Below are 9,649 nucleotides of genomic sequence, written 5' to 3'. Positions count from 1 at the left end.
GGGAGAGGGAGAATGACAGAGACACAGAGACAGGGACACAGAGAGATCATATTTCTTGTTTTTCCCCTTCTGGAAACCTCTAGATGTCCCTCCAAATCCATTTTATCTTGTCTCCATGCAATCTGAAACATTCATTTTGGCATGAGACTAAAACCCCAGGGGAGGAATTCCAACATTTCCAGCAAACCCCTCATAGCATGAGCCTAAATAAAGTTCTCGCTCCCACCAGGTGCCTCTTGTCAGGGCACTGGTCTCAGCGAAATGAACAGTAACAGGTAGAGCCTGTTGGGACCAAAAAGTGAGAAAAGCCACAGTGGGGTGTGCCAGCTCTGAGTGGCCACTGATGCTCTGATGTCACAGAGAGCCATTGTGAGGAATGACCGACAGTTGATCATATAATGCACTGTCTGGACTGTTTTGTGTCCTTCTGTACAGAGAGCCGTTTGGTGATCTGTAGGACTTGTTGGTTGGTGGTTAGATTGAACTTGGTGGTTTGTGATTGGATCGGATTGTTTGGATTTTGACATTGACCATCAGCTACACTTACACACAGTGAGTTCTTCCCAGTGTTTTCTTTACACAAGCTCAGAGGTTTGGTTTTCTGTTTATGTGACTTTATTCATGTGGGGGAATTTGCTTACAGCTTTGCCTTTTGTTTTTGTTTGTTTGTTTGTTTGTTTAGGTTTTTCATTTTTCTTTGTGGATTAACATCCATCCATTTCCTTTCTTCCTTCCTTTCTTCTTTCCTTTCTCCTCTTTCCTTCTTTAATTCTTTATTGTTTCTTTCTTTCTTTCTTTCTTTCTTTCTTTCTTTCTTTCTTTCTTTCTTTCTTTCTCTTTCCTAATTTAGTTTGGTTTGCTCTTCTTGGTCTTGTAGACTGGGTTTCTTTGTGTGGACTTGGCTAACCTGGAATTTTCTCTGTAGACCACGGTAGCGTCAAACTCAGAGATTTGCCTGTCTTGCCTGCCAAGCGTTGAGATGAAATGTGGGAAGAAATCTGAGAGGCATCCCTGCCTGGCCAACATCCACATTTCTTTTCCTGACTTGTCTTTGACTTTGTCACTTTCTGTTACTCTCTATCTCATCCTGCCTCTTATGCTCCAGTTTCCACATACTTCCAATTTCCTTTAGCCCAGCCTCAAACCACTGAGATCCTGCATCTAAAGAAAAATTGGGGCAACTGTCTCTGTTGGGTTACGTTACTCTGTGTAACACAGTGACCTCAAAGTACATCCATTTCCAGAAAAACTGACAGATTTTTCATCCTTATTCATAGGTGCTGAGCGATTTTTGCCCCCATCCTGTGTATATACTGTGTCTACTGGGGCAGACTGCATTTACCCACGCATTTCTGAGTAAAGCTATCTTGATCTTGAAGTTTGAGCTTTAACTCAGTGCTTTGCCTTCAAAATGGATGTCTTAGGTAAGCTTGTCAATGTTCTGTCCTTTGAAATGGGGATCCTTCTTTTCCTGACTAAAATCTTGTCTTCCATTGCCCTTGCTCTTTCTGCTCTGATCCTTCTTCCTTCTTTCCATTCACTGTGTCTGTCTTTGCTTTATTCTGCTTTCCCAGTGCCCTTAAGGCATAGCCAGACTTGTCCTTGGAGGTCTCTCTGACTTTTAATCTTAGACTCTCTAGCAGTAAGCTTCCCTAAAATTAATTCCAATTTGTTTTCCCTGCCACCTTTCTTGCTGTTGCTCCTGGAGACTCCGACCAAGAGAAGGGAAGTATGATGTCGAGGGAGCTGGAGGCCAGTTGCCACGAAGGGAACACCCTGGCCCAGGATTACTACATCTTGGGAACGTTAGATAGAGGGTCTTTTGCAGAAGTCAAAGTGGCTCTCCACCTTAGGACCCAGACAATGGTCGCCATCAAGGTACTGACGAAGGGCACAAGGATGGATTTCTTAATTGTTTCAGAGATGGAATTAATGAGAACGCTTCACCACAGTAACATAGTACAGTTGCTTCAGATTCTTGACACCAACCACAAAACCTACCTTGTGATGGAATACGCAGCCCGCGGATCCCTGTGGCAACACATCAACAACTGTGGGCGTCTACAGGAGGAAGAGGCACGTACCATATTCACAGAACTGTCTTTGGCCATCAACTATATCCATGGTCAGAATATTGTCCACCGAGACATCAAACCCGAGAATGTCCTATTGGATTGGGAGGGGCATGTGAAACTAACTGACTTTGGGTTAAGCAAAAGACTGGCCTCAGGGGAAAAGTTTCGGGGGTTGTGCGGTACACCACAATATTGTGCTCCTGAAGTATTCCATCATACACCCTACGACGGCCTTCCAACAGATATTTGGAGTACCGGGGTGCTCTTGTACGTTTTAGTTGTCGGCCAACTTCCATTTAGAGAGACAGTGCACTCCAAGATAAAGTACCTGATCCTATCCCAGAGCTACTGGATCCCATATTGCCTCTCCCCAGACCTTCAAGACCTATTGAAGAGATTAATGACAATAGACCCCACATCAAGACCATCCATCCAAGAAATATTAGCACACCCATGGCTGCGCCATGAGCAAGACACATTGACATCCTCAGAAAAAATTCCTCAAGTACCAGAGCCCAATACTGCTCCTGAAATGTTTTTAATAAAGCATAAAATTAAAGACCTCAGAAATGCATTGAAAGAGAGGAACTATATTAATGCCATGGCAAACTACCTCTTCATCAAAAGAAAGTGTACCTGGTGGCCCCAATTTTGTCACGATGAAGGGCAGGGTGGTTCACTGGACCCTACAAAATCTCCCAATCTTCCTTGTTCTTTAAGGAGGGGAACCAGTACAGCTACCCTTCCCACCTTAACTTTACCCAGTCACTCTGAGATGCCTGTAGATGGGAGGAAAGGCTATGAGAGGAGGCACAGTGTGCCTCTCACCCTTTCTTCCCTTAAGAGTAGCTTCCTAGAAAAGAACTCCCCACAGCAGGGGCTTGTGCCTCATATTGGAAAGGGGACATTCAGAGAAAAGGAGGGCAGAATCAATCCTACAACTTCACCCTCAAGAAAAACAAAGGCAACAAAAAGATCAACAATAACAACACCTTCAAAAACCTCAGGCACACTGTTCACGCTCTACCAAACCTCAACCTTTGAAAACACGCAAGATGGGACCAATGAGGACTCTGAGTCTACAGACGAATGTAGCAGCAAGCCCTCCTGGGAGTCCACAGGCAGCAGCCCCTTTTCCAGTAAGAAAATCCAAGAAGAGAATACAGGCACCGAATCCTTCCAACACAGTAGCTCATCTGCCTGGGGGTCTACAACCAGCAGACCTGTCTCCAATAAGAAAATCCAGAAAGAGAATACGGGTACCAACTCCTTCCAAGACAACAATAGCTCATCCTCCTGGGGATCTACAACCAGCAGACTCTTCCCCAGTAAACAAATTCAGGAAGAGAAAAGAGGCACCGAAGCCTTCCAATATTCCAACTCATCCTCCTGGGGGTCTACAACCTGGACCCCTTTCCCGAGTAAGAAAATAGAGGAACAAAATACAGGCACTGAATCCTTCCAAGACACCAAGACACCCTCCAAAGAAACAGACCATCATGGGCCTCTTCGAAGGCAGAGCCAGCCTGTGCCCAGAGTCCCACTGAGAAGGTGGGGATGGAAGGGCCTGAAGAAGAGAGTTTCGAAAGCTTTAAGAAGCTTGTGTTGCTGCTGCCTCCCAGCAACCAATAACAAAATCGTGGCTGTCAATGAAGACTGCTTCAGAGACACAGGCTGAAAGAAGTAGGTGGGGTGTGATGGGAAAGGATACACTCTCTAGTTTCTTTTTCCCTTAATATATTCTAGCAGACACATTAAGGGGGTTAGTGACATTGTGTCTATCATGGCAGAAAGAAAATCCCATCCTGCCCTCCCTCCTCTGAGGAGCCCTCCAATGCTTGAGCTACATGGAGACAGCAGAGGACAGTGACCCAGCAGCGCTGGGCAAGGATGCTGGAGAACGTTGGTGAAGGGATCAATGGAGCACTCGGGAGGAATCAGCCTAAGGGCCCATGTCAGCACAGGGCCAGCACAGCCAAGCATAAGTCCTGCAGATTTCTAGTAACAGTTCTTGTGTCTACTTCAACTGCTGTCAGAGTCCCTGTGGTCCCCGGAGGGTGACACCAGAATGTGGAGAGGAGCCAGCTGAGGATGCAGACAGGAGCATGGACAAGAGAGCCAGGTAGGAATTTCAGGTGCTGTGTGCCAGTGGGAAGACTGGTCCATACTGCAGGCTAAAACTAGAGGCAAAATGCTTTTCCCTGAAATCTGAAGGAAGATTCTGGGAATAAGGTCTGAGTAGTGTTCTTTCTGCCTATTCCCTGTAGGGAGTTCCACACAGGGCAGCAGTCCCAGTACAGCTGTGGCCCTGAGCATTAATCTTCACAGCACCCACAAGCCCCTAGAAGAAGCACCCGTGGAGTACTGGTGTTGACCAAAAGAACTGAGAAGAACCATCAGACTGCAGAGAACCTTCATGCACAGTGAGGATGTCAGCTCAGCTGCCTGCCTCCAGGTGTGCTTGTGAGCTGAGACAGTGGTCCTGGAGGCAGAGGAAGGGACTCAGAGAACATGACCTGTTCCATGGGTCCAAGAGATAGGTGTCTCCAGGATAGAGGCAGCAACAGAACTGAGAAGCAGTGAGGGTCCATCTGGAGTCCAGAAGTGAATCCAGAGTGGGCAGAGAGAGCTCAGCCCCACAGTTCTGCTGCAGGCCTCCGCAGCATCCTGACTACTGCACAGTCACAATAAGAAATCCTGAAGCCCTTACAAAGCTACCAGCTCTAGTCTCTGATTGTACATATTACAGTAATACTTGAGTCATTTGATGGGTATTCCTTAAATATGTTGGACACGCAACACACACACACACACACACACACACACACACACACACACACACAATGTCGATAGTAATGAGGTTTTCATGAAGCAGAGAGAATCCACATTCAAAACAAGGTAATTTCATAGTTTCACTGACTCTGCCTTCTGGAAACATTCCTCCAAATCAGTGTTCTCTCATCTCCACTCCCTTCTGACAAAGTAACTCCCTATTCTCCTGCTTTCTAGGAGTCATGGGAAGCCAGGATGGGCCTCGTTCTCCACTTTGGCCCAGGGTACCCAGCCATGTACAAAGTGATGCTTACCTGTGGACTGTCATTTGAGGAGATCCAAGGTGAGGTCTGAAGTTCTTGCCACTTGAGTCCAGAGAAGGTGCTGGTATGAAGTATTGCAGTGAGGAGCAGGGAAATGTTGATGGGAAAACAGATGAGATCCCCTGATAGGACAGTATGGGGTTTCCTCTGGGTGACCCACGGTGACTTACCCCATTTCCACCAAGTAGAAAGACCCAGAGGCCCTCAAATGTGTTAAAGAGGAACTGGATTCCTCTATGTCCTGATTCCACTCTCTATTGCAAACTATTTGGTGTATATTGATGTTTTTTCCATAGAGCTGGCTGCTGGCATGCTCATGACTTTGCTAACTCTGCCACCGCTGCTGCTGCTGCTTCTCCTGCTGCTTCTCCTGCTGCTCCTGCTCCTCCTGCTGCTGCTCCTCCTCCTCCTGCTGCTGCTGCTGCTGCTGCTGCTGCTTCCTTGTGTCTATTGCAGGCTGGGAAGGGCCAGGTGCTTCTGGGGCCAATCAGTGAGCATTCCAAAGCCTGATGCTCTGGAAGCTGCAGAAAACACAAGTAACATTACTCAACACAGAACAAGACTTACAGCCAGTCTCTCCTGCAGAGACATGAGAATTTCCACCTTTTCAGCACAGAAAACCTGGGTGGAAGAGAGGCACACCAGTGATGCTTCCTGGCTCAGGCCATAAAAAATTTATAGTTATTTATGAGGTCATGCACAATTGAACTTTTTGTAATTCTTACCAAGTCCTCCTTTGTTCAGGTATTCTTAATAAAAGAGGCTCTTACATTTTTTCCCTGCCAGTAAAATCTGTCCACCCTCTACAGTTGCCTGACTTCTCACCCTAAAAAACTAAATTGGGTCATGTCATTCCCTCTTCTTAAAGCACTCACATCCCTTAGCACTGATGGCTTCTGTGAACCAACCACACTAGAGTCGACTGGGGAGCTCATTAGGCTGTCATCTCCTGCACCATCCATCCCCTTGGAGAGAAGTCATAGGGGTCTCCAAGTGTAATGAGGTCCCCAGGTGATTTTTGTAACCACTAAAGGTAGAGAACCACTGTCCAGCAGGAGAGAGCCCAAGCTTCTTGGGCAGAAGTGAAAGGTTCCTGCCCCTCTGGGGATGATTGCCTCGGTGTCCTCTACTCTGTATTATGTGCCCCCAAACCAGTCACACTGGATTCCTCACTCCATCTCAATACTTCAGCCCCTCCCATGCTTCAAGGCCTTCTCTATAGATTGTTCCTCCATGTGATGGTTTGTGTATGCTAGGCCCAGGGAGTGGCACTAGAAGAAGGTATGGCCCTGTTGAAGTGTGTGTGGCCTTTTTGGAGTAAGGGTAGCCTTGTTGGAGTAGGTTTGTCATTGTGGTCATGGGCTTAAGACTCTCACCCTAGCTGACTGGAAGTCAGTATTCTGCTAGCAGCCTTCAGATGAAGATATAGAACTCTCATCTCCTCCTGCACTGTGTCTGCCTAGATGCTGCCATGCTCCCATCTTGATAATGGACTGAACCTCTGAACCTGTAAGCCAGCCCCAATTGTCCTCTATAAGACTTGCCTTAGTCATGGCGTCTGTTCACAGCAGTAAAACCCTAACTAAGACACTCTGTCACCTCCTGTGCCTATGATACTGTATAATCTGCCTTCCTCTGTGCACCGTGTTCCATCACACAGTCTAGTTCACTTGTCCATTCTTCACAGCCTTTCCTCACTCGTGCTGGCTTCCCTGAGTATGTATATACATATACAAACATACACACACACATGCACACACACAAACACACACACACACGTTGGGAGATGACTCTTGGCAGAAAGCAGGTATCATCTTTGCAACCATCTCGAACCATAACCCTGACGAGAGACTTGTTTTCAACAGCCCACAACAGTTGAGCACACTCTGATAAATATCTTGTTTTACTCATATATCTTGTTTTGCTACTTAGTGCCCCCAGCTGCAAGGCGCACGTGGTATCCACACTGCAAGGCACGTGGCAAAGTGCCTTCAGCTGTGCTCCCCTGCTTCTCCACGGCACCAAGGCACGTGGAAAAGCATAAAAGAACCCAGGATTTCCTTTCAATAAGGGAGACTTGATCAGACTCTGTCTTTTCTCCATTCTTCGCATCTCTTGCCCCTCCATCCCTACTCTCTCTCTTGCTAGACCCTGACCCGTGGACCAGAACAGCAGCTGGGGATAGGACACACACACACATACATGAGTGGCCTGCACTGTCACCTGAGGATATGGTGATGTCTGAGCCCATACTGCCCCTGGGGGCCATGTCTGGGTCCATGGTCCTGCTGCAGCAGGGGTCTGTGTTGATGTCCTTGACTTATGTAATCACTGAAGACCATGTAGACATCTGTGCTATGTGCTGCAGCCTGAAGCAATGTCAATGTGTGTAGGCTGTGCTGCTGCCAGGGGCCATATTGATGTGGGTGGCCTACGCTGACACCTGAGGCCACATTGATATCCATGGTCCTGTGACAGCCTCTGGGAGCCCTGACAGGGTCACTGGTCCTGCTACAGTAGGGGGCCATGATTGTGACCAGCAATGTCACCAAACACCAAGTGGAGCCCACGATCTGTGCTCCCACTGACTGTGAAGAGCAAGGAGGCTACTTTTCCCATGGTGTTGATGACTGCTGATGCACAGCTGAGGAAGACAGACGTGGGAGGTTTCTGTAACAACCCTACCCCCACCCCAAGCCCCTCATCCAAAAAAGTAACAGCCTAGACAGAACTCTTCCAAAGGGTAATGAGAGCCTAGAGAGATGGCTCAATGGTTGTGAACACTGATGGCTCTTCCAGAGGTCCTGAGTTCAAGTCTCACCAACCTCATGGTGGCTCACAACCATCTGTAATGGGATGTGACATTCTCTTCTGACATGCAGATGGAGCACACATATACACAAAATAGACAAATCTTTATAAGGATAATGGAGATGCCAAAGACTAGCCCTCTACAATCAATAACTTCTGGCAGAGGGGTGGGAGCAGAAGGACTCAGTTCTATCTCAAGGAGCAGACCACAGAGAATTTGACCATGCTGTATGAGTAGATAAAAAACACAAAGTAGACTTTCTTTTTAATTGTTTTTATCCGTTACTACTTTGGTGGGGGGGGGGTCACAAGGTGAGGGCAGACATGAAAGTACTAGAAGGGATTGTGATTGGGGTGCATGATGTGAAACTCCCAGAAAATCAATAAAAATGGTATGTGGAAAAAATACTACAAGTATCTAGCTTAAATGCAGACCTTAATTTTACTGACTCGTTGAAGTCAGTACCATTCAAAAGCTCAGGTTCTGGGGGTAGAGAGATGCCTCAGTGGTCAAGAGTACTTGTTGTTCTTAAAAAGGACCCAGGTTCAATTCTCAGCCCCCACATGGTGACTCACAACCATCTGTAACTTCAGTTGCAGGGGATCTGGCGCCCTCCTCTGGCCTCTGCAGCGTTTGCAAGCGCTTGCATATAAGCAGGGGAAGTGCTCATCCATGTAAAAGGAAAACAAATCTTTAAAAGAATTCATTTCTTAAAGCTCATGTCCTATGAAAAGCAAACTAAAGTTCTTTCATGAACAGGGAAGAAAAGAGACACCCTTAGCATGCAAGCCAGGCCTGCCTCGGGTTCACGGAATCTAACCTCATGGCGAATTTTCTTACCACGAAGCTCTTTTAGCTGCCCACACTCCTAGCGTTATCATTTGATAGAATGCGATACTGCCATTGTGGTGACTATTTTACATTTTTCACTTCACCAAGCCATTCAGGAAAACATTCCAGCTGCCTCCTTTCCCTGCATGATGAGTGGCCCTCGTTCCATCAGGAAAACGTGAAGATGACAGAAAAGGGCTGCATAAGAGGCTGGGCTTTTCTGGAACTCAGGCTCAGACTGAAATGCTGGCTCTTCTTACTACTTTCAGGCTGGGGCCATCCTCTTGAGATTCTTGGCCCTTATGACTTGATGTAGAAGCCTCTCAACCTCAGAATCCTCTGGGATGTGTCAGCCTCTTAGTCAAGCAAGTCCATTCCTACAGTTTTCCCACCCTCCTGTTTAAGGTCATCCTGGCTACATCTAAGAGCAGCCAAGACTATAGAATACAATGGAGTGTTATTAGTTATTAAAAGGGAATTGCAAAAGTGAAACAAGATGTACCTTCAGGACCTTATGCTAAGTGAAATAAGCCAATCAAAGCAGGACAAACTCCATGCGAATCGACCTGTGTTAAGTACCCACTAAGGGGACAAACATTCATGGGGACAAAAAGGAGACCCACAGTTCCTAGGGTTAAGGAATGATGAGAAGCTGTTGTTTAGCGGAGTAGAGGGCCTCTTGTGAGGGTTGCTTCTGTCCTTCTACCATGGATTCTAGGGACTGACTCAGGTCCTTGAACTTGCTATAAGCTTTACAAGTGAACTATCTCCCCAAAGTTACAAAGTCCTAATCAGTCAGTCACTAAGCCTTGTAGAACCATTAACAATATATATAT

General features: G+C 46.8%; 1 pseudogene; it reads left to right on the top strand.

Annotated features, from left to right (window-relative positions):
• Positions 1–1,932: 1,932 nt before the first annotated feature.
• Positions 1,933–2,543, top strand: LOC114615616 (annotated as a pseudogene).
• Positions 2,544–9,649: the final 7,106 nt, after the last annotated feature.

Source organism: Grammomys surdaster, unplaced genomic scaffold (assembly GCF_004785775.1).
Source record: "Grammomys surdaster isolate TR1022 unplaced genomic scaffold, NIH_TR_1.0 126972, whole genome shotgun sequence".
NCBI lineage: Eukaryota > Metazoa > Chordata > Mammalia > Rodentia > Muridae > Grammomys > Grammomys surdaster.
This window is presented reverse-complemented; position numbering and strand designations above follow the sequence as displayed.